We start from the raw sequence: 25,840 nt of genomic DNA on the forward strand, positions 1-25,840 counted from the left end.
CGTAGCAGAGGAAAACCAAATTGCTTTTTATGACTTTCTCCTGTACTTCATACAAACCTGCTAGTCATTCTTTTGAGGGAGAAATGCTCAGTGTGTTTCCTTCAGATCAGTGATGCTCTTTAATTGGCCATATGGTAGTTTGAATTGCTTGCATCTATGTCCTGCTAAGGACTTGATGCAGTACTTCTAGTTTTACATGGAGCGAAAGAATAGATTAACAATTGAACTTGAGTATTTTTGCTTTGTAGTGCTGTCAGTAGATTGGCCTAGTTTAGGCATTTTTGTCTTTTGAACTGTTGTCTATGAAAGATTGGCTCCTATTAGTTTTGGTGAAGGAATCCATCTAATTGATGAAACTAGACGAAAATAAACTCTGAACATTAATAGACAAGTCGGGGTTGAATTGTTCTTTGGTGTATTCTGTTGGCCACACCATGACAAGACCAATTAATTCTCCATTTTATTTCCAGGTCTTTAAGATATTGTGATAATGTCACTGAAATGACAACAGAAAAGTATGACTTGTGGTCAGCAAATTTTTGCTTTCTTTTTATCAAAGCAGTTTTATTTTTGTGAGGACATAAATAGTGTTGTGGTGATTAATAAGTCCAAACAGCTTCACAGTGCTTTTGTAATGTTCCTGGTAAAGTTTTACCAACACATCTGTGGTTTTGTGTGGGAGGCTTTCATGATACTGAGATGAAGTAATATTTGATTATTGAATGCTACACTTCGATTTTCTTTGTGGATTAAAGTGGATACTGAAATTAACTGTTAGACGTATTGATGAAAAAGTACAGTGCTGAACTGAGAATAAAACAGATTTTAAAATAGAAAGCATTTGTAGCTGTCTTGTAAGTAAAGTAACGTTAAGTTCAAATTAATACATTACGAAATGGCTCATTCTGAAGCAAGGATAAATGTATTAGGGAGTGTAAAGCCATCTTTGAAGATTGGTACTCAAATACATTTCTTGAAGGGTTTTATTAATACTTAGTTTTGTGCCATTGAACAGCATTTTTTACTATACTTGAAATTATTTATTTGGAGATCAACTTTACATAACATTTCTCTCTAAAAATGAAAAGCATAAACACCTGAGTGCTGGTAGGATAATGCTTAAAATATTCAAGTAAAAATTCAGGTTAATGGCTGTGAAGTAGTAGGAACAGCTCATCTACTGGTTCTGTGCTTTCCTTCAAAATAAAATAAAAAGCTATTTTTGTTACTTAAACAACAACCAAAAAACCCACGTTCTTTTGATTATGAAATCATGTAATAGTCATTTCTAATTTCCATTTGAAAATTATGGGAATTTCATCAGTAGGATTACAAGAAGTCTCCTATGTGAGTAGCTGTGTAGGATTTGTGAGGTTTGTTTGGTTTTGTTGTTTTACAACGCTTTGCAACAGCGCTGTTGAATTTCTAGAGCCTTGAAGTCAGGGAATAAGGATGTTGTAAATACTAATACGTGCATAACTTCATCATATGGGTTGACTCTGTTTTGACTTCTGGAGCTGCCTGAGTGAATGACACTGTGTCCGTTTAAGTCATCGTTGCATCAGTGCTTTTCTTGGTCTAATTCTGTAACCCCAGGATTTATTTTGGAAAAGATCCAATACTATTGGCTGAGAAGTCTGCAAGGGAATGTAGGGGTGTTTTTTTCTATAAAATAGAATATTGGTCTTTTTTAGAAGCTTCTTTTGAAGTGTTTAATGAATCTTCCTCATGAGGTGTGGTGATTAAACATAGTTCCCTGTGCATCATTAAAAGTTAAAAAAAAAAAAAAGTGCTGATATCTATTTTTCATTTTGGTAGGAAAGGATGCATGTCTATTCTCTCAAATTTGGTTGCATTTCCTCTATTTTTTACAGGTCCATTCCCATTAAAACACTGTTTCTTACTGTTGCTGAACGAAAAATAACCGTTCAAGGGCTCTGAGGACAACTGTAGTTTTATCTGCATCTGGACTGTGTGTCCATTAAGTGTACTCTGGGACTGACATTAGATGTTGGAGTGTAGCCTCTGTAGTGTTGTCTCTCTGCAAGCCACTGTCACCTTTTATATCTGTATTTAAGCAATTAGGCTATGCCCCCTGTTATGTAGATTAAATATTACTCTTCCTAGTCAGTGAAGATGGATTCCTGGAGTTCTGAAAATGAGTTCCCTTACAACACCAAGAAGAGGACGGTCACAACCCCTGTACTCCTGGTGCACTTACAAGTTGCATCTGATTGGTTTTGTCATCTTAAATAATTTAATCCAAAGTTAGAGGCATTCTTAGAAATATGTAGAGCTTATTGGTAAATTGTCTTTCTTCACATACAGGTTTTTTTATAACAAGTGAGTAAAACTAACTTTTTTTTAAATGGGGGGATTAAACTGAAAGCAGCTAATTGTTTCAAATCCTGACCACGCTGTAGACAGTAAAATGTATCTGAGCAACTACTGGAGTATCATCACATAAAAATTAAAGTTACAAAAAATGATATTGTTGTGGAAAAAATAGTTTGCTTTATTCCCACAGGCACTAATTATCATTGTTCTAAACTGAAACATGTACTTTTCTGCAAAGGATCCTTGTAAGGACAACATAATCAAGAGCCACTAAACTCCGTGGTCTTATTTTTAGAGACAAATTGTGCTATTTAATTGGTTGCATTCCAAGTTATGTATTGAAATGGTAAAAACAAAAAAAGTTGCTTGACTTAATTTCATATAATGGTACATACTTAGCACTCAGCACTCAAATAAAAGAGATGGGAAGGGAGAAGAATCTAATTTCATAATACATTTCCATAACTTAGCAACTTGGGTTTCAACTATGTGTTTAAATACTTGATTTTTTTTTTAATTTGTATCCAAAACCACTGTTCTTGTGTCTTTATTTTTCAAAGAAGCTCAGCTTTTCATGCTTTCAGACCGTGTTTTGTGCTGCACAAAATACCATGGAAATGCTTGTTCTAGAGTTCTCTGGTGATACTGCTTTGAGCTATTTCTGTATATGTTCAGATCTGCCTTCTTTGGTGTTCTGATAGTTCTTTAGGCCACCAGAAATTATACAAGACCATTACTAGTCTGTAAGCTATATTTAGATATTTAATAAACCAGTATATATTTACTTGCTCAGGGTGTAATGAAGAAGAGTATATAAATGTTGTGTGTGGAACAATCTTTGAAGCTGTGATTTTATTTTCAGTAATTAGCTGTACTCATCTTCCAGTGTTACTACTTTATGCTATTAAGATTCACTTGGTAGTGTAGTAATGGCCAGGATAATAATTTGGGAAAAACTGACTCACAGAAAGCTGAGGAGACACGAGTCCCAAAAAAGATAATGGTATCAGGATGTTAGCTCATGTGCATCAGTAACTGTAAGCAACCTATTGAGTGGTAGAAATATTGTGTGAATTACACCAGTAAAGAGGGAGCTGAGTGGGGACAGGCAGCATGCTTCTGAATGGATACATTTCTTCAGAATAAAAACTTTTCATGGAGAAAAAAAAATCTACAAGGAAGATTGCTTTGGGCTTCTACAAATACTCAAGAATAGGATTGGCATATAGTCCCAGCAGTTGAGGAGAGAATGATTAATACCATACATGAAGTTAGGACAGGAATTTACATACAATTACTGTTCTCTTGAGCTTAAAGGAAACAGCTATGTTTTCAAGATATGACCTGTCTGGGCAGTAGATGAACTGAATAGTGTGAATTCATCAAAAGTTCATGTATCTTTAACCTGTTTTGAGGCAGCCGAAGTGGTTCATGTTAAATATTTCACATGGCTCAGCTCTCCCTTTTGAAGAGTTTTTTTTATCTAACCAAAGTTAACCATCTGCTTGTAGGAGACCTTTTTGCCACAAAAACAGATTAAAGGTTTTCATTGTTGTACAAGATTAATAGGTGGAAGAATATGAAGTTAGAGGCCAATTAAACTATTTTCTTGTTTACCCTCTATAAGTAGTTTGGCATTGAAAAAAAAAATTATGATGAGGTCTGTAGTGACATTCTATAGAGAACTTATTTTAGTGAATTTGTATATACTTGTTAATGATGACTCCTTAATTGACTTTCTCCCTTTTTTTTTTTTTAATTTGCCTGGGGAGAGGGACTTTCCCAAAGTAAAATAATAACCCAAAAAAGCACATCTATGTGGTGTTAATACTGGTTCACATGTTTTTTTTAGCTGACTTGTAGTGTTTGTATTCTTTAGGTAGTGATTTAAAAATTGAAATACCTTTCTTTGCAGATTCTACTGGTTTCTTTAAAGAAAAAAAAATGTAATAATCTGCTTCTTATGTAAGGTAACTAGGAAGAAAATTGCCCTCTCACTCTAAATGTGCCATGTTGAATACTGAATTCATCACTAACATGCAGTACAGAGGAGAGTATAAGCTCCATGTTCTTTCAGAATGTCTTTCAAAGATTTCCATATAAATCCCAATTGTTGTGAATAGTAGTACAGATTTTGTGAAGTGGGCACTAAAGTTAAGCTATGAGTCTTGTTTCTCAGAGAAGTTAAATAATAGCATTTTTTTTGTTCCCTGTTGTGATTTGAACACCTACATGGGCAATCTGCAGATGATAAGATGCTATTTTATCACTTCAGTCTATGGAGCCACCAGGTCCTAAATTTTAGTGGTGTCTTTCTAAAGCTGTCTAAGTTTTGTTTTGGTTTTGTTTTCTTCTTTATATCTCCTTTCGAGCCAATATCTTAATTGAATCTTTTATTTCCCCTTTGTTAAAATAAACTTAGAGCAAATGTCTGTTCATAGAATGAGTGCTCTTGCAGTTTTAGCAAGGAAGCTCTACATGCATTTAAAAAAAAACTTTGCATGCAACTATATCAATTTGTTATCTTACTAGTATCTCCAGAAAGTGGTGGGAACTTAGCAGTAGGTGATCAGCATTCTTGGTGCAGTGGCAGGCAAGTGGAAATAGAGCATCTATACATAACTAGCATTTTGTTATCATCTGCTCTGTGACCAGTGCTGTCCAGACATATGCAATGATAGCTTGTTTATTGGAGGCAAGCAGGGGTTGTTTCTACTTCGTGCCACTTGCCACAATCTCCTGGCAGTGCTGAGAGAATCTTAAGCCTTTCAGGAAAGTGTTTAAATCATTTCACTTGGAAAGTAAAAAGGAGATACTTCTTTTTGATTCTTAGGTGTCTTTTTTTTTTGTCATGATGCCACTGCTTTTGACTGACCTTTTCATGCAAGGATTTCTAGCTCTTTTTAACAAGATTTCCTATTTGAAAGGCAGCACTACTTTTTAAAATTTAGTTGACATCTTCATGATGTTAGGCCTATGAATTGACAGAATTGTGCCCCCTCAGGATATAAAAAAAATAATCTATTGATATTCAGATTATATTTTATCACTTTCACTTAGGAAAAAAATGGAAGCTGTGGCCTTGATCCACAGTGTAGAGAAAACAGACTTCTTAAAATCAGACTCCAGTTGAAAAAGTCATGTGACTGTAAAGGCTTGACATCTGAAATAATATTGTTCCAGTTAAGTGTGTCTGGAAATATGAGCATAGTTTTGTGCTAAAGAAGTATGGGTTTAACAGGAAAATGATATAATAGAACTAGAGAAGATACAGAGAAGTTTGACAAGGGCGATCAAAGATGGAAGCTCTTCATTTGAAGAACGCCTACAATACTTTACTGAGGGCTGATGCGGAGACCATAAGCCTATAAAATTATAAAAGGTAGAAAGGAGAGTAGATAACACATTTGCTGTATATTCCAATAAAAGAACTAGCAGGAGGAATTACAAATCAAGAAGAGTTGACCCTTGTGGCTAATGTTCAACAGGTCTGAAAGAAACGCATATGTAATTAAGGAAAGTGACTGAAAACATCTAGAAAGTATAGCTCAGGATGCTGTGGGCTGTAAGTCTGCATTCATGGAAGAAGAATATGTAGTCACCTCTTTCACTTAATATCCCACCTCTGAGGCTTATAATTGCTGAAGCAAGGTATCGCTGTGTGTCTCTCCTTTTCTGATGGGCTCTCCAAGACATTTGCTACTAATCACAGCTGGGAACAGGGCACTGCGTTACATGGACTTTTGATCTGACCTAGTTCAGCTGCTCTTAAGAACAACACTAATAGCCAAGTCATAAATATTCATTTACTAGTAGTAAATGAGAGGAAAGTTGTTTTAATTATGGTTATACAGATTCTTAGGAATGGTCTTGCAGAATATCTCTGACTGGTATCTTATCACTAAAGCTTTGATGGATGCTGTGTGTGCACAAAACATTGCTGTGTGGGAACACTTAATACTTTCCCTATAGTAATGTGTCTTGTCCCTACAGTAATTGGTCTTAACTTGTTTTGAAAATAAACTATGTAAACATGAAAATGCTACTGATCTTCCTACTTAAGCTTTACTACACACAGAGATTTAATGAGAGGAACATAAAACTTATGAAATCATTAGATACTGTCTGCTAGTTGAGTATTGATTTAGGCTGATATAACTGACTTAACTTTTTGCATGAAGAGGTTTGTGTGAGTGAGATGGTACCTGGCAAAGAGACTGTGAAGCTAAATAGTTTTTCCGATTGTAAATGGAATTGAAGTGTTAAATTTGTACCTGCTTTCAGAAATCCTATGAGATCATTTTAGAGATAGTTGGAGATTAATTTAGATGATACAAGCTTGGGGAGGGTAGAGTGAGATATTTTCAACAGTCTAAATGACGGACTCATTACTTATTTGCAAAAAACTAAAAAAATTATATTCTTCTCTTTTCTCCGTTTCTTCCCAAAAGACACAGCTGTTCTATATAAGCACATGGGCATTTGAAGAATGATTTTTCTTCAACTCTAAATCAGTACTTGGATTATTAGGAAATAACTATCCTTTCTATGTTACTCTCTCAAGAAATAAATTCTTTGGAAAATATAACAAGTGGGATACAAATATAGTAGAGCTTTAATCATAATTTGTACAACTTTTTTCTCTAAAGTTATAGATTTGAAATTTTTTTTATTAATGAAACTGTAGGAATTTATTTGAACAATGAATCTGGAAGCTTTCTTACATACAGATCTCAGTGTTGGTCAACTCCGAAAATTAAATTTTGCTTGCCTGCATGCGGCCCATAATTGATGTCAGAATCTAGAGTTGCAAAGTAACAAGCACATTCATAAAAACTAAAAGACAATGACTTACCTTACTATTGCTAATACTAGATCACTGTAGATTGTATACACAAAACTACAAAAGGCTTTGGAGTACAAGAACTCTCTATTAGAAGACTCTGTAAAAGGTTTAGTCTTTTGGAATGAGTATTATCTTGTGTTATTAAAGAAAAGAGAAAGCCTGTGTTGTTGTTTCTTTTCAGATATTTTGAAGAGTGGAAATACAGACTTCCTGACTGACGCAAATAGTGTTTTTTGCTGTTAAAGTACATTTCTGGGAATAGACATGTAAATTGTCTCAATGGATAGGAATCAATTCCTAAATTTGCTGGATGTGCCTCTGGAATATCTTTAAAATATAAAGAGAATGCTATGAAGAGAATTTAGCTGGTAAAAGCTGCTTAGTGTAACACCACCTGGATTCCTAGCCTAGGATTCATTTGCATTTAATTATTTCTCATTTGGATTGGGAGGAACAAGATTAGGAACAAGTATATAATAATACTAGAAACCTGGGTTTCATTTTATCTAGTAAACAAATAAAAGAGAACTGAGTAACAAGAATATTGGAAGCTAGTAATTTATAAATCAAATTTGTTCATTTAAGCTACTCATCACCAGGAATTGGATTGTGAAGCATTCTACCAACACTGCCTAAATTTAATCCTACCAGGAATTCAGCCAAGCTTTTTAAAGGCATTTGATGACTTTTTTGCATGGCTTATCCATTTCTGAAGAGAGAATAAGAAAATAACAAAACTAAAGAATAACTGAGTGAGTTTCCAAATGTTGATAAAGATCTTGCCATGCTTTCCCAATTTTCAGGCTCTTCAATTTTGACTGTTTTGTGACTACTACTTTACCCAAAAAGATGTCAGTTTAAATCCTGAAAAACAATAGAAGAATTGTTTGGCAGAGAAGTCAGCAACTAGTGTCTTGGCACTGTCTTCAGCTTTTTAAGCCAGTTTGCTGACAGCAAAAGCAATGAACAGAACTTTGGGGAAAAAAAAAATCTCCAGTCTTCTAAAAGTAAGTCTAAATGGAAAATGGACTCCACTTTAGAGAGACTACATCTTTCTATGCAATTACTTTAAAATTCTTTTATATAAAATAATAACACTTGGAAAATATTTTTACCTGGAAATAGGTTCTGTTTTCTTTACAGGTTAATTAGCTCTTGTAATTACTTACGCCTACGCTTTAATCCGTGCGGTGGGCACTTCCACATCAAAATGATAAATTACTGGGGTGCAGCTACATTTGTTTCTAATTTTCATTCCATACAAAAAACTCTTTAAGACTTAATTCTTGCAAAACTCTTTGTAATAGATGAAGGAATTGGAATACAGGAAATAACATGAGGAATTATCTTAGAAGTTATGTCAAGGGCTGCCACAGTAGCATTTGCTCTCTGCCTCTGTTTGATGTATACTTTTTGAGCGGGCTTGAAGCAATGGTGAAATGAGGCTGCTTTAAGTGCTGACAATATAAAGTATGTAAACAAAAAAACCCCAGACAAGTGAATTCTGTAACAAAAATCTCTGATTGTGCATGGAATTGTCAGTGGAAGATACCATTTATTAATCGTAACCATTTGAAGAGAGTGGGAGTGCTGTGCGAAACAATTATTTAATGCTTTGTACATTCTCCCTGAAGCACCCATGAAATCAGTTACTCTTTCATAACTGATCAAAGAATTGTATAGTCTGGATGTAGGTTTGCCAAGTCCAAACTTAATGGCTCACTCCAAGGAGAAAGGTTTTTTTAATTATTTTTTTTTTAGTGTACCTTTGGAACACTTTCCCAGGATAGGTTCATCTTAGCTTAAATTGATTTGAAACGATGTAGAAAAGATCAGTCCCACAGATTCCTTTCCCTCTAGTCATGTAGTCCTTCCTCTCTTACCATGGCTTTTGCAATCATGCAGTCGTAGGGCAAGTTAAATCAAACTGAAAATTTGTCTGTTGTAGGAATAGTTTTCAGTCAGATCTGTGAGCCAACTTGAACCTGTATCACTTTCAAGGAGTGCTTCTGCAAATACCAGTGCATCAGACAGTATCAGCTATTCAGAGAAAAGACTTTTATGTTGGCATAGCTCCATCTGTCTTAAGAGGGTTTGTTAATGCTGAAATGTTTCTCACTAAATAGCATGCTGCGTAGTACTGCTCTATGGGGAAAAATCTGCTATATGGATTTGCTTATAGTTTTTATGCAGTGTTCTTATGTGTGTACTTAAGTAATGCCAGCTCAGTATTTCCCTGCGACTCACTCGTGTTTCTATTTATACTTAGTTTTCTTTGATTAGCTAAAACAGTAAGTAGGTGCTATTTCTAGTGTAGAAGGCATATTGAAATAGAGATGTAAAAATATTCTTTGAAGTCTGCTTTTATGGCTGCCTCCAAAACCAGCAGAAGCTTTAGAATCCAGCAAAATTGATAATACTCTCTTATTGAATTGAACAACTTGCCTGTCTGTTCACAGAAATTTGAAAAAGAATGCTGTAGTGTATAGCTGAAATGGTAGATGAGTTGAGTTAAAATGTAACTGTACTAACAGGAATTGATTTAGAATAGTAGAATTAACTGTTCTGGTTTAGTAGATCTTTAATAACTAGAACTATTTGAGATTAGTTTAAAACCTTTTGATTACACTTGTAGGTACAAGTCTAAACTTTTATGAACTCTTAAAAGTGACTTTGGGAATGGGGGAAGGCTACTTCCCCTTCATGTTTTTTCCTGACTATCATGTGTGTGTGCGTGTGTGTATATACATATGAAACAAGGGTTGAGATTTGTATAGTTTTCTGCTAGTTTCTATGTTAAAAATTCAGGTCCTCTCTTAGACTTCTAGATGACAGCTAGAGGACTATTGAAGTTGACATAAGAAAATGAATGCCAAGCTGACTGAGCAGGTAAAGATTTTTTTCAATTTTCAGGTTAATAATTTTCTTTTAATCACCAATCCCTGATGAATAACTATGAGAAAAGGTAGAGGTGTACTTAGATAAAATGATTCATGTTTGAGATCTCTAAAATTCCAGCAAAACCAGAAAAGAATTGACTTAACATTGCTAATGTTTCTGTGGTAAAGCAGGCAATGAAGGTAGAATTCATAGAAGGGGGAGGGAAGCACCAAATATAAAATGATGGCAAAAGGAATGTTTACCTGGCTACAAATTCCTGGAGGAATTTGAATCCTTAAGTTGTCTTTGTGCTCATTACTATAATTAATTTAAAAAAACAAAGCAAACAAAAAAACAAACAACAAAAGAAGTTGGCTTCAGAAATGCAAGTCATTCATCACATTGATAAAATAAAGGAAAAAACCATTCATTTATCTGACTTGTTTGTAAACACTGTTTTTTCTCCAGAGATTATTGGATGTGTCTATTGGTTTTAAAGGCAGAGAATGTATGCCATACTTGCTTCACTTGTTATCACAGCATAGCATTAAAAATATGGACCTATATGCCTGGAAATAAAGGAGGTATTTCTGACTGAATACCAGGAGTTTTGTCAGTTTTGGCAAGATGACTTAAGGAAATGGTTCTGCCTTGAAAAATACTGTCAGAGACAAGTTTTCAGTGCAGAAACTCTATTACAGGGAATAGACAGCTGCTGCTGCTAACTTTTGCAGTGCTTTTTGACATAGCAATATGATTTTGTCAGCAATGGTAGGGGCTTTTGCCAGCTCTTGATGATAAGAAAATGTAAATATCCTTAAGAAGTGCATAATCTGTGACTTACCTCATCTCAATTCTTGCCCAGAGAGGCTGTGGGGTCTCTGTCTTTGAAGATTGTCAAAACTTGACTGCACAAGGCTCTAATTAACTTGAATGGGTTTGAAGCTGGCCCTGCTTGGAGCAGTGGGACGGGCTAAATGAGCTCCAGAGGTACTTTATAGCCTAAATCATTGGGTGATTTTTGTGAGTGAAATAGTGGATCTTCCATAAGAAGATTATGTTGTATAGTAGCTTTTTCTCCATGGGCATCAGCTTTTGACTACAATGTGGAAGGAGGAATACTAAGAAAAAATGTAACTATATAGACAGATTTCTTTTCTGAGAAGTGCTTGATATCAGGTTGAGTGGAGACTGGTCTTTTGTTGGTTTTGTGTTTACCAGTACAGCTGTAGCTTACAGAGAGTTGTAAATGTCTCCGAAATTGCACAGTTTGTTCAGTAACGATGCAATGTGGGCACCTTCATGGATCCCAGTGCTAAGGAGGGGTGAGTTTTCAGTTTAGTCCTCCTGAGCTAAAAAATCAAGAATTTGATTTTTTCTACTTTGAATGTAGAAATTAAAAGTTTTTTGTCTGGGTGTACCTGGGAGGGAACTAAAGCTTAAACTGTCGTGGTTGGCTCAAACTTAGCTCAGAGCAGGCTGATGTGATGCAGTCTGGATTGGGGTCAATACTGTAAGCAAGCACCATCCCCAGGCTTCTAGTAAAAAGCTGTAGTTTGAGTTTGTTTGCAGTATTGGATTTTTGTATGATGTTAAGAGAATACCTAAAATGTGTTTTGGGGGAGAAGACTCCTTCGTATCTGAGTGGATATGATGAAAGGTCAATGAATAATAGTTGAAATATAGATTAAAGGTTAATGAAGTGGGTTAAGGCACCAACTCGTCCTGAATGTGGTGACCTGAGGAGGAGAAATTTATGGTGCTTTTTCTTTGTGTAGTATTTTTAGTGTTTCTATTATGTTCATAGATTTTTTTTGAAGGCAGGGATTATTTCTACTTCATATTAGTTTGTATAGTTTGTTTGGAATCTTTAATTGCTACAGTAACTATTAATAAAAATTATTTCCATACGATATTGAATTTGGCACTTAGAACTTTTAAACTTATAAAAACCTTGTTGAAAAAGGTCTTAATAATCAAGATTATCTCTTCTTTTAGGACCCAGACCTGTCTAGGACAAGGCATTTTTCCTGGTCTTGTGCTTTAACTGACAACTCAGGAGTAAATAAAACAGCAGAGGGAGCTTGATAGTATTAGTGTCTTTAAATGCATCATTTAAAAACAACAACAGCCAAACAAAAAAAATCCAACACTTTGCTTACCTTCTTTAGAGCGCTTTGTGGTGCACTTGAAAATAGAAACATACAGTGAAGCCCCAGAGCAGTATTGACACTTGCCTCATTTCTGGTTTGGTCCTGTAAACTGGTTTGGTCCTGTAAACTGTTAGTTGGTACAAGAGAGGTGCAGGGGCAGGAAAATCTCTTTTGCTTTTTAAACATTTGCAATACCATGGATGATGGTGTAGTGTTTCTCAGTTTGGTTCATATTGTTGCGGGGTTTTTTCAAATGAATGGATAGCAGAAGAGCTTAAATGTTAAAAGTTGATTTTATGAAAATTTTTTGTACTTTTAATCTTTTCATGCTTTTATACCTGCATGTGTGTCCATGAAGCATTTGATACTAAATTATTTAAAATGGAATTGGAGGAGGATTGAGTATGACAGCTTTTCTGGATGTTACAAAAACACATTGGTGTTACCAGACAAAGTAAGGTTTGTGTTGTGGTGTGTGTGGTTTTTTGTTTGTTGTGAGGTTTTTTTTCTTAGTTCAATAGTAGCTGAATATTTGCTTACAACCATAAGCGTAGATGTTTCTGGTTTGTTACGTGCTATGTATTCTCTAAAATGTCATTCTATTACATAAACACAGAAGGCAAATTTAAGGAATGATAAATTGTGCTGTATTTCTTTTTTTAACCTAGGTAGCTAAGTATACAGCTGGGTTTGGGAGTCTCAACAGTGTAATATACATGAAATAAGTTGCATTAAACAATGCTAAATAAGAGTAGTGGTCTAAGTATGTGTTAACAGTGCAGAGGTAAGTTACCATCATGTATTTATTATTTGAGTTGACTATTTGTTGATAAAATGCATTCAAACAAACTGTATGTTATGAAATCTTAGGTGTATATAGGTTTTTTAGGTACTAAACATCTCTCTCCACAACATTATTGTATTATATGTATTTACTGATGTGATACAGAGGTACTTTCATTTTTTATTTTTGCTCTTTAGAAACATTTTTTTCAAACATTTGTACTGACCTGGAAGTAGGCTGGAAAACAGTGCAATCTTATTTTATGTGTTTCCTTTAGCTTTTATTTATATAATGTAGCTGTAAATACTACCTGTAAACATGGTAAAAGGAGTCAGAACTTCATTAAATTTTGGGATCCTGTTGTTACTACTTGCACTACATGAAATGGTTTTGGTGGTTTGAGTCTGTTGCAGTGCTTGTTACAAATAAACCTATTTCAATTTATATTTCAAATATAATTTAAAAATTAAACAGTTCCCTCTGTTATGTGGGGGTATAAAGTGGGAAGAGAGGAATATGGACTTTTGTAGGAAAAGTGTGTACTGATGGACTCATCTTTATTTTTTTGTTTCATAGAATGGTTTGGGTTGGAAGGGACCTTTAAAGGTAATGTAGTCCACCCCCCTGCAATGAGCAGGGACATCTTCAGCTAGATCAGGTTGCTCAGAGCTCCATCCAACCTGACCTTGAATGTTTCCAGGGATGGGGCATCTACCACCTCTCTGGGCAACCTGTTCCAGTGCTTCACCACCCTCATCATAAAAAATGTCTTCCTTATATCTAGTCTGAATCTACCCTCCTTTAGTTTAAAACCATTACCCCTTGTTCTTTCAGCAGGCCCTGCTAAAAAGTCTGTCCCTATCTTTCTCATAGGACCCTTTTAAGTATTGAAAGGCTGCAATAAGGTCTCTCCAGAGCCTTCTTTTCTTCAGGCTGAGCAACCCCAACTCTCTCAGCCTTTCCTCATAGGAGAAGTGTTCCATCCCTCTGATCATTTTTGTGGCCCTCCTCTGGACCCGCTCCAACAGGTCCATGTCTTTCCTGTGCTGAGGGCTCCAGAGCTGGACGCAGTACTCCAGGTGGGGTCTCACCAGAGCAGAGTAGAGGGGCAGAATCACCTCCCTCAACCTGCTGGCCACGCTTCTTTTGATGCAGCCCAGGGTACGGTTGGCCTTCTGGGCTGTGAGCACACATTGCCATCTCATGTCCAGCTTTTCATCCACCAGACCCCCCAAGTCCTTCTCCGCAGGGAGAATCACATCATCCTTCTCAATCACATCATTCCCCAGCCTGTATTGATACCGGGGGTTGCCCCGACCCAGGTGCAGGGCCCTGCACTTGGCCTTGTTGAACCTCATGAGGTTCACACAGGCCCACTTCTCCAGCTTGTCCAGGTCCCTCTGGATGGCATCCCACCCCTCAGGCATGTCAACTGCACCACTCAGCTTGATGTCATCTGCAAACTTGCTGAGGGTGCACTCAATCCCACTATATCATTGATGAAGATATTAAACAGTACTGGTAAACAGTTTGTTGTAGAGGATCTTTGATAGAAGTTAGATAACGTGCACTTATTTTAGGGAGTTTAATTTTTTACATTTTGTCCATTTTTTTTTCTAACTACTGCTTTTTCATGCCAATAGATTAATTTCCTAATCTTATTTCATAGGTATGTTTTTCTTGAAATAAATTGTGGGGAGAAGGTCTGGGATTGTAACTGTGGTCCCATTGATGTACATACAGACTTGTCACTCAGTTGAGGTCACTTTGAGTTGACTGAGTTTTATACTCTCTCTAGAGACTTCACTTAGTAAAACTTCCCTGTGGCAGATGCAGATCACTTAACAGAAAAATAGCTTTGCCTCTTTATGTGGGAGAAAAGCGACTAGTACAGGTACAGCTACCCTCTGACAGCTTTGTCGTCTCATTCTTCTCTCTCTCTCTGTCAGTCTTCCTCTCATGCATGTCCCCCCTCACCAGTGTATATACAGCCTTACTTTGTCTTACATCTGTTGTCACCTGGACAAGGCCATCTGTGTCAGCCTGAGTGCACTGTGAGAGTGTTACTAAAGGACTTGAACTAAAGGGCTGTTGATTTACGTGTTGTTGTTCTCTGTCTTGATTGTCCACCAAAGGAAAGCCAGGCTAAAAGATGAGGCTAAAAGGGTAAAAGGGGCCAAATGTGACCATGGAAGATTAATTGATATGCATCTCAAATTCTTATTTAATGACACTTGAGTACAGTAAGTAATTTCAGGCATGCCTGGTGTGTGTTAGAGCTCAAAGGTGATTAATTCCTACAAAGTTTTGTGAAAACAGGTAGAAGGATCTATTCTGTATGGGAAAAATATTATGGAGAGCCTCAAAAATTAATTCCTGTGTTAGATGTTAGCGAGTCCACTACTTAATCAGGAAGTCCTTCCTGAGTGAATTTTCTGGAGCCTAAAAAGGATGTGTTTATTTGGGTTTTGTTTTGTTTGTTTTTTAATTTCTGGCATACTTCTGTACCTAGTTCCAGACCAAAGCTTCATTACTGCATAGTTCTGTGCTGTGTGCTAGGATTTCCCGTTTGATCACTGTTAGAGATTTCTACTGTGCTTTCACATCTTTAACATGTTCTAAAGTTCTTAACATTTGCTAGTAGAGCGGAGTGAAGGCTGTCTGATAGATGTCTTCCAAAGTGTGGTGTTCACCAGCATTCAGAAAATAGAGCAAGCATGAACTTCTGGGCACCTCCTAGAGAGAATCTGTGTTGGTGAGATCACCACTGCAGTTAATTTTAGTTCATGCTTCTGGAAAAAATTTGGAAGCCTAGATGAAAAAGTGGTACAATGAAAAATAAAGAGGAGGAAATTCTAAGTAATTTTTAGGGTGCACAGAGTAAAGTTTGACATTTTGGTGCAAGCAACCCCAGCTACCTATACCATGGTGGCAGTAGCTGCTCTGAATAGTGTAGGGGGGAACTAAGTGAATTACCTCTTCCCTGCCCCCAGCCTCCAAGGCACAAGAAGTTGGGATGATTCTTTTTGGATGGAATAGTGTCATATGGACAAGGTAAACTATTTGTAAGAATAACAAAAATACTATAAGCAGCTCATTTATGGAGCAGGATATTGCGAACCCCTTACCTGTTGAGTCTGCAACTCTTTCACTTGATCAAACCTGTTTCTTTCAGAAAATGAATATGAGTCATGACTGCAGTTCTGTCACTTTATATGAAAGGCTTTGATCTTTTATCTAACTCATGCTAATTTCTTTGACAGTGGTTTTGAAGTGAAATCAGTGTACATGTGTTGTGGGGTTTTGGGGTGGGTGTTTTTTGTGGTGGGTTATTTTTGAGTATTCAAATAGTGCTCTCCTATTAGAGTTGTTGTTATTGAGGAAAAAACTGCAGGAGTTTAGCAGAGGGCAAGGAACCACAAAAGCTATACTTAAAGGCTGCAAATTATACAGGCCTATTGAGGAGGCTTAATGGGCCCAGGACCTTACTTCTAGTCACAGAGCTTGTAAAATGAGATTATGCACACCTGTACTTAGTAGGAGTGCTGTCCCCGTTCTAAAGGAGCATTCCAGTTCTGAATGTATTGTTTGGGTTTTGTTTACCTAGAAATTAATCTTAGCTTTTCAGCTTGATTGCTTAAGAGGGTAATAATTGCCAGGTTAGTAGTTCAGAAATCTGAGAAAGATCAATTTGAGAATTTAAGACATAGATTGTTTTTTGACTGGTGGAAGCAGAAGAGAAACAGAACTTAAGCTTCTTGTTGAAATGACCCAAATATTAAACTGTAGCCCTCACCTTTTCTCTCATAAAGCACAACATAAGTTAGGACAAAGTGGAGTAAACACTTGTATTGTAGACTAATAATATGCTTCAAAGCATGAAGCAAGACTTGCTCGTTTTCATCTGTGGGAGACAGTGTCTTGTTATTATGTCTGTTGTGGCAATGTGTGAAAGTGTCTATTTTATGAGCTTCAGAGAGCTATCTAGTAATATTTTCCTCTCTTTACTTTGATTTTAATACCTTTCAGGCCATTAAAAAAAAAAAGTTTCTGGATGTTTAATCTGTTTTCCAAATTAAGAACAATTCCACCCAATGTTTCTCTTAAACACCTATCAAATATTAGCTATCCTGTGTCCAAAGCTTCAGTACCTTTCTCATTTGACATCATGAAGTAGCAAGTACTTGTGAAACTTCTTCCATAGGTCCTTAGCTTCCCTTTTGATGAGTGTTTGATCAAATACAAAAGCCTCATCTTTGGGAGCAAGAAAAATAGTCGGTTGCTTTTGTGTAATTCATTTTACCTGAACTCAGTCAGACAATGGAGGACATTCATCAGCAAAGCTAGATTTATTACTTTAAGACCAACGACATTGTAGCTATTATAAATTACGCAATGAAGCTGTGGTGAATGTAAGGTTTAGTGAGATTTGTTTTAAGATTATTAGTATGTTGCACAACGCCATGTACTTGTGATTTGTAACTTTCCTGGGCGGTGGTGCAGGTAATGAATTTACAGTTTACAGCAATTTACTACCAGTTTAGGACCTCGTCTTTCAAGTGTAGAGCAACGTGTAGTTAAATAGGTAATAGTAATAAAATGCTAGCTTTGCTGTTTGTGTTGCTTTGATTCAAACACAGAGTGTTTGAGTGTCTCTTAAGCTTTTCACTTAAGGAGGAGTCTTGGCAGTGAATTATCTTACCTCAATCTATAAATGGACAAGGACTAGCACAGAAGGAAAAAGTAAACATCCATTTTGTACAACAGTACTTAATTGGAGTGTGTTCTTCCTTGCTAAACTATGAACTTCATGGTTGGTGTGGTCAACAGGAAAAACTTGTTTTAGGCCTCAGGGCAAGTACCTGATGACTGCTCTGAAGCTGTTGTGGGGTTTTCTTTTTTCCCCTCTCTTTTTAAATAATTTGGGATTATACAAACTTTTAATGCTGGTGTGGACTTTTCTGCTTTCTTGAGAAAGAATGCATGATATCGGTGTGAAAGAAGGAATGAGTGAATATTGTATGACTTTGTAAACATATCTTTGTATAACTGGGATTTATAACTTTCCAGACCAAAATATTTAAATAAATTTGGCTTAGTGAGACTAAAGCTTAATCTTTTTGGGAGAAGATACAACAAGAAGATACAAGAAAAATCCCTCAAGACAGGAAGTAGTTTCATGAATGTGTGTTTTGATTTTTAACATGGAAAATGGTATATCCCATTGGTACCTACCAGGAAAATGAGCATAAATGGAATTTATAACATGACAACTCATAAATTAAAATAAATAAAAACAGCAAAACCAAAATGTAAAACCAAACAACAAAAAAAAGAGCAAGTGCAAAAGGAATGTTTGACTCAATATAGTGCTTATAAAAGTTGTTCAGCTTTAAGGATTTTGAGATTTTGGATTCTTTGTCTGGGTGAGGGGGAAGGGTCAAGCATTTTCAAGCAGGAGTATGACTCTTGGAAGATGTACATTTTGCATCGGCCTGCACTTTGTAGCTGGATGCTTATGTTAGTAATAATGTTGGTGATGTAATGCTTTCTGTTCCAACACATACTACAAAGGATAGTTTGTATGTAGCAGTCTGCTCTAGCTCTCTAAAAGTCTAGATGTATGCAAGTTAATTAGACCATTCCTTTAAAAAAAAAAAAAAATCCTAAAAAAATTCCAGTCTTTGTTTTATTTAGGAGGTTATTTGGGTTTTTTAGGGGGAGGAGGGGGAGAGAAAGAAATTTGGGAATTAAGAATTTTCAAAATTTTACTGTTCCTTAATAGTCCATAAAATTAAGACACTGGTGTACAATAAGATACTCTATACAGCATGGTATGATACATATGAAACTGGTGCAACTTTTCAGCATTTTTAATGTTTGTGCTGGTGTCAGACAGTCCTTTTTAATGTGCAGTCCACTGTCCACATTTAATTGTTCTTAAAATATTTTACCTGAAGCAGTTAGAAATCACCAGTATCAGTGAAATAACATTTGAACTTCTGAATGAAGTTGAATAGCTATCAAAAGTGATAGGTAGTTCAGAAATACTTTTAAGTCAGCCTTCTGGGTGAGAAGGCACTTAAAGTGGCAGATGCAACCTGAAACATGGTGCAGTTTTCTGAAGGAAGACTCTAATTTGAATATGACAGAAAATGGACTACACTAATATGTTACATATGTAATAAGACTGGAAACGTGTAAGATAAAGGAAGCTGAGTTGATCCCTTAATGAGTCTACCTTCGGGTAGACTTCAGCAATTCATGGTGTTTTAATTTAAGAGGTTACCTCACTTAGACGTTAATTTCAAGAGGTTACCTCCCCACTCTTTTACCAAAGATCTTTTTGCATCATCCTTTTAGGAAAACCAACACAGCAAGAGATGTGTCTGTTACTTATAGCGCAACATAAAGAAACTCCATGGCTTACAGTTCACAAGCTAGCATGTGTATTGATGGCTGAGTTTATGGTAAGCATAGTCTTCTTGCAGGTGCATAGTGATAGGATGAAAGACAACAAATACAAGTTGTAGTGGGGTTAAATTGAATTAAGTATTAAGAAAGGAAAAAAACAATTACTATAAGGGCTGTCACATATTGGGACAAGTTTCCCAGAGAGTTTCTTGGATCTCTATCCAGGACTCAACAGGACAAGACCCTGAGCAGCGTGATCCATGCTGGCTCTGCTCTGAGTGAGGAACTGGTCTAAGTGATTTCCAGAGGTCCATTCCAGTCAAAATTATTCTATGATTTAGGATTCTGCCTCCCCTGCTGCAGGCATGGAAACTTATAGGGTTGAGGTGGGGCGGGCAGCTGTCTTTTAACCTGTCTTAGGTCTTGAATTTCCAGAATGCATCTCTGAGCTGTCAGGTTATAAATGTCTAGATATTCTTTGGGGGTGGGGGTTGTGTGTGTATAGAAGTGTATTTGGAAGTCTTCTCATAACCTCAAGTAACCTAATGGAACTAATATTTCCATTTTTTTCCAAGTAGTACTTCAGGGGAAAAAAAAAAAAGAAGAAAAATCTCACATGTTATATACCGCAGGCATCAATTGGGTATATAACATGTGAGGGGATTTTGCTCTTTTGTATTTTTGGTAGATATCAACTGGCATTTTAACTAATTAGCTACAGATCGTTATCAACTCTTAATGGTAGTCACTGTCACGTGTGAAAATACTGAAGCGTCTCACTTTTTCTTCTGAGAAATGTTAGGGATATAATTTTGCTTCTGCAGTAATTTCAAGTACTAAAAATATATTTAAAATCCTGGTAATTTTAAGACTGTCTGGTAGCTGCAATATGCAGATTTTATGTTATGGATATGACTAACAGCCACCTTCTTATCTTCTCATTTACATTAAAGATAATGTCTTGAAGTCTTCTGTTAGTCAAAAAGTAGTTTATAAATGAAGACAAAATACAGAAGTCGGCATCTGAGTTTTACTGCGCTTTGGGGGTAAGGGGAAGAGCCCTTTTAATTTAAATCCACATCAAAGAGTTCTTTCACAAATTGTCCGGAGTCAGGATCGTCGCTGCTTGACATTTGCACTTATGCCAATGAGGAATCATTAACAAGGTTTCTTATGGAATTATAGAAAAAGATAAGGTATAGTAGTCATCCTCCTTTGGGTTTTTAGTGGCTTTTACAACAATAACAACAAAATCTTCTAAAGTTAATTCCTTTTTTTTTTTAATGTCTTGCAGTCATGGTTACACCTTAAGAATCCCTTTTAATAAAGACTACATTGTCAGATCATTGGGAGCATGCATTAATTTGCAGTGTTGCCTTCCCTGCCTGCTGGGTGGTAAAGCTGCCCCATCTAATGGTCCATTATTGGCCTGTAAGCAGACTTACTAATTAGAAAAGATTACGTAATTAGAACTGTAGAACCTTTAAAACTTTCACTAACTTCCATACATTTGTTTGCTGGAACAAAACACAACCCTCTGCAAGGCTGTTTGAGACGCACCTAGAGCATACTTTACTGGTTTGTAGGCAAAAACAGAACAAGAGAGGATGTAGACAAAAAAGAACTCTCTTCTTTAAGTGTGATTATCATACTCAACTAAAATATCCCAGATAAAACTAAATATCCTACTACTTGCTTGCCTTGGAATCTTTTTGTAAAATAATATGACGTTTCCCAATTTTTAAATAGCCTGACTGCTGGCATGTTTAAATTCAGCTTCCAACAAAGGCGTGAAAAAGTTACTCTCTGTGGTTGGTTTCTTAATTTTATTTTGAGAACAGTAAAACTATCATGCAAATTTGGCCAGCTCCTTCTGTTGGAAACTGGTAAGATTTCTGTTCTGTGGTGGGCTGAGCGCCTCCAAGCTGGAGCGCTCTTTCCCTGGTGTGTCTCCTGCACAGGTTGTTACCTCCAGGGAATGCAGACCTTCAGCTCTACACTTGGTCAGCCGGGATGGACCATTGAAGGAAGTAGTTAGTGACTTAAGATTTCCTTTTCCTGTTACTCTGTATCAGATGCTTAATCTATGGAACTAATCGGTAGCTACTGTGAAGTATCTGAAAACAAAACCAAACTTAACTGAAATGTGTAGCGTTCACATCAAGTCCTTGGCACCAAAGGTTTTGCTTTAAAAATCTGCTCCTGTTTGTTTCCTCTACTTGCTACTGTAGTCAGTTACTGTTAAATGTGCATGTTATGCTCTTTGTGTGTCACACAAGGTTTTAAAATATCTTTGTTCCTTACTTATCAGCAGGAAATATACAGCGGTTGAAATAAAATAATAAGTTTCTGATTTATTTCCCTGCTTATTTTCCTCTCTGTTCAAAAGTTTTCTTGGATTGAGACTGTTCAGGATTTTAAACATTTTGTGAAGTTATGTGCCTTTTTTTTAACTAATGAATCTTTCTAATTTAGCATACCTTTCAGCTAATTTGGACTTCTTCCCTTTTACAAAAATCTGATAGTCTAAATCAGTTCTAAGATTTTGCAAGCCTTCCATTATGCCCTTTTTGTGATCCCTTGCTGCTGCTTTCTCTTCAGAAATTTCCTCACTTTGAAATGTCAGTGCCAATTAAGGCAGCAAAATAATAGTTCTTAATTTGTTAAACATTTTAGCTTGTTGACTGTTGAATTTTCATTAAGGCCTACTTTTTTTCTCTTCCTTAGTTTTGGTTGGTGGATGCTAGAGGCCTTTTCAGCAAAGATGGCTATAAAGGATGTATTACAGTTACACAAGTATTATATTAAGCACTTACTATCCAGAATCTATAAATTCTTCACAGCCTGTAACTGGATGTACATACTTTGTTTGAATACTTGATGTAGAAATCGAAAAGTAATCCAATATCTTAAATATATTTAAGCATGTAAAGACTGCTGACACTAGTTTTCACTATAGCTTTTTTTAGCAAAAGTAACTATTGTGGCACACTCAGCTGTAAAAACATAGAACAAAAATATGAAATATGTAGTATTTTTCCTTATGCCATTATTGTAGAACAAATTGCTGAAATATGTCATGTTTTAAATATGAACTGTTTTCACAAAACACACTGACTTTTTTTTTAAAGAACTTACTTCAAACAAAGAAGATGCATTTAAGCAGAGATGCAAACACAAACTCTGGCAACTCAGTTCCTTAAAAGATTATAATCCAAGCCCCAAAGTACTGTGTACTAGCAGAAAGGGATAGCTGAATTATCGCAAAGAAAAAGGGGTCCCTTCAGGTATGAAATGGGCCTCTGGTTTAAGTTATAGCTGTCACACAGTTAGGCATCAATATGAGTTTGCAATATCTGCTTTATGCTAGAGTAAGTAGAATCACTGAACTGAAATGTTTGGACCCTGGACACAGACTCCTTGGCCAGTTATGTATTACTGGGAGACTGTTACACGCAAGAGGAATACATGTTTGTATCTTGCAGCAAACACATGAAATGTCTGTTTCACAGTAGAACATATTTATTCATTTACTCGAGCCTTTTAATTTTGTAAATGAGCAAGCAGTTCTGGTTTCAATTTTCTCAACACACAAATTGGACTGAAGTAAATCCAGAAGGTAAGCTTCTATGTTATTAGCCCACCAAAGTTACTCTTGTATTGTGTGCTTACCAATTATTTTGTGTTTAAATTTTCACTTTAAACATTTGGTTTCAGAAACTGTTCTGATATGAGAACAGTACAGTATTTCATGCTCATCAGAAGTCTAAAACATATATGAAAGCTTAAAAATAAACAGGTCTATTTAAAAAATCTGTTTTGCTAAGAATTTGTTCAGGTACATAATCACAAGACCTTAAATCTAAACTGCATTGTTAACTGGATATATTTGTCTGTAGTTTTTTCTGCACAGGAACTAAAGCAGGTCTGAAACTGCTTGAATGTGAAGAGTTTGTTAGGATATGTACTCACTCATGCAGATCTCTTAAATAACTATTTCTTACCTAAAACATACAAAGTACTTTGAAAATCCATTACTATGGATTCTATAAATTCTATAAATTTATACTTTCCCTTTAAAATTGTTCCTTTAAAAAAGAAAAAAAAAGCTTTAGTTTCTACTTATCTTCTGATCATACTTTTAAGATGTACTACACTTACCTTGTGCAGATTTTAACATTTTTATACTTGGAAGATATTTGTAAATGGAGATGTAAAGACATTCTGCAACCAGGTGTAGAACACTTCTATTTTTTTTAAGTTTGGATATTCCTGCTAAGTGTTCATCTCTACTTGATATCCTCAGTTATCCTACTATGGTGTCCCATTCATGTTCTAAGCTTTTCTGACATTTCCTTTCCTCTGTGAGTGCATAGCTCCCCTGTGGCCCCCTATGTTTCCATATGAAAAGGCTGGCGAGAATGTTAATAGTTGTTACGGCAATAAGCAATTCATGAGGGACACCACTCCCCTAAACCCCCCAGTATTTCAATACTTATTCTTGCCAATAAAACGCAAACACAAGTCTCAACTTTTTGTTAACTTTTTTCCTGTTTTGATTGTTGATTGATGGAGAATCACACTTGAAAATGTCATTGTTTGAAGGGCTGGACTATCAATGTGTTTAGGTGTTAAAGAAACAACTCTGGTTTGTTATAAATGGAAATTCAGAAGAAGTGATAAACGTAAAATGCATAGCAACTTCTAGTTGCCATGGTGCTTCAACTTGAAGTAATTTTCTTCGATATTAAAATACTTCTTGGGTGTTGTCTTTGCTTTTGAGTAGTCACTAGTAAGAAGGAAATGGCTCTGGGGAGAAGTAATGAGGAACTATTTTAGAATATCTAATATGACAACCAATGAAGAAGTGTCAAGAAAAATCCTTAGTATTCAAGAATCCGTTTGGGGCCTGTTTATTTTGGCAATATAGGTAACTGCTTTTATGACACAACTTCAAAGCACTAAAGAATGGTGGGTTACTGTGGGCTGCCCCCAGCCCTGTGTAGTGAGTCAATTCTTCAAGAAATAAATATGAAATTGAGTTTGTCCAAACATGGAGTTAGTAGTCTGAATCGGTCTCCACTGTATCCTTTCCCTGTGTGTCAGTCAGCTACTCTGGTTCATGCATGCTTGCTCTTCTCCTCCCCAGCTCTGAATTGGCAGCCCTTTTATCAGTTATGTTAATGTACCTGTAGTTCTTACTTCTATGATAATCAAAAAGATTCTTTGTCTGACTGGACACACCACTGTAGAAAGACTTTAAACTTCTTCCAGAGCTTTGATATCTTGCCTCAATAATTTTCGGTGTCAGAGCTGTTAAGTGTTAGACTTGGGTCCCCCATGTGGAATTGAGCTGCACTACGGCTCCTTGCTTTCCCAGCCGAACTGCTGTTATTTACTCTTTTTTGGCTAGTTTTATTTACTCTTTTTGTTTCAAATGAGCTCCTTCCATATGTTCTTCTTGAATAAGACCTTTGATTTTTAACAAAACAAAAATAATAAAGAATTCTATAAGTTATTAACCATGTTATCTTGTTCTTGGAAATAACAAGGGCTTGCAAAAGCCTCTGAAGTGTTGCATGACTTTGATACATAAGTAGTAATAACCCCAAAATGGTATTCTAGAAGCTGGCTGTAAATGAATTTGTGTTGCATTTCATTTAAAGAGTTTTAATACTGAGCGTTTCTCTCTGACGCTTCAGCTGCATGGCATATAAAAATTGGTAAAAAGCGTCTCAACAAATAACTGCAGGAAGCTGTTTTTTTCATAAAACACTTTCTATTTTTAAGCAATAACATTTAATTTTGAAAAACTTGAGTTAAAATTACTCCTTTACTGTAGTCACACAAAGATTGCAGCTGGTGGAGTCATTCTGTACAGTGAACAGGCTAATTAACACAGGTTGCATAATATAAACTTCAGATTGCAGCACTGGCTTCTTTAAAGAGCTTGCATCATGTTTATTGAAATGATCAATACTGTGTGAACTAAACATGGCAATTAACTCAAATGACCAGGTTTAGAGTTAATTTGTACCTCTGTATTTTGACTGCTACCACGTAGCTGCTGAAACTCAAGGTATCTTTGCAGAAAAAAATATTGCAGCTTGTAGGTTAAAAGTCTTACCCCTGTGTTCAGTTAGGGTTAGTGTTCACTCTGATTATTAGTGAACCATCAGTAGAGAAATGAAATTATTAATATTTCTAGGAGCAAAAAAAAGTTGCCTCAGGTGTGGGGTTTTTTAGTCTTGGAAGCAATGATCATCCTTCTTTTCTACTTAGTCACTAAAAACATAACAATCTACTACTAAATATAGCATACAGGTGTTTTGAATGCCATTATTTCAGGCTTCAGGCTAAGGCATAACAGGACAGTGATCTTCTTAACACTAAAAGATGACCTCTTCAAATCAGCATCGTGCAACT

General features: G+C 36.0%; 1 protein-coding gene across 15 annotated transcripts in view; it reads left to right on the plus strand.

Moving 5' to 3' along the window:
- The window catches only part of PLEKHA5 (pleckstrin homology domain containing A5), a 176,954-nt gene that overhangs the window by 15,486 nt on the left and 135,628 nt on the right, over nt 1-25,840 (plus strand). The gene's annotated exons all lie outside the window — the stretch shown is intronic.

The sequence above is a fragment of the Ciconia boyciana genome, chromosome 1 (assembly GCF_034638445.1).
Source record: "Ciconia boyciana chromosome 1, ASM3463844v1, whole genome shotgun sequence".
Lineage (NCBI taxonomy): Eukaryota > Metazoa > Chordata > Aves > Ciconiiformes > Ciconiidae > Ciconia > Ciconia boyciana.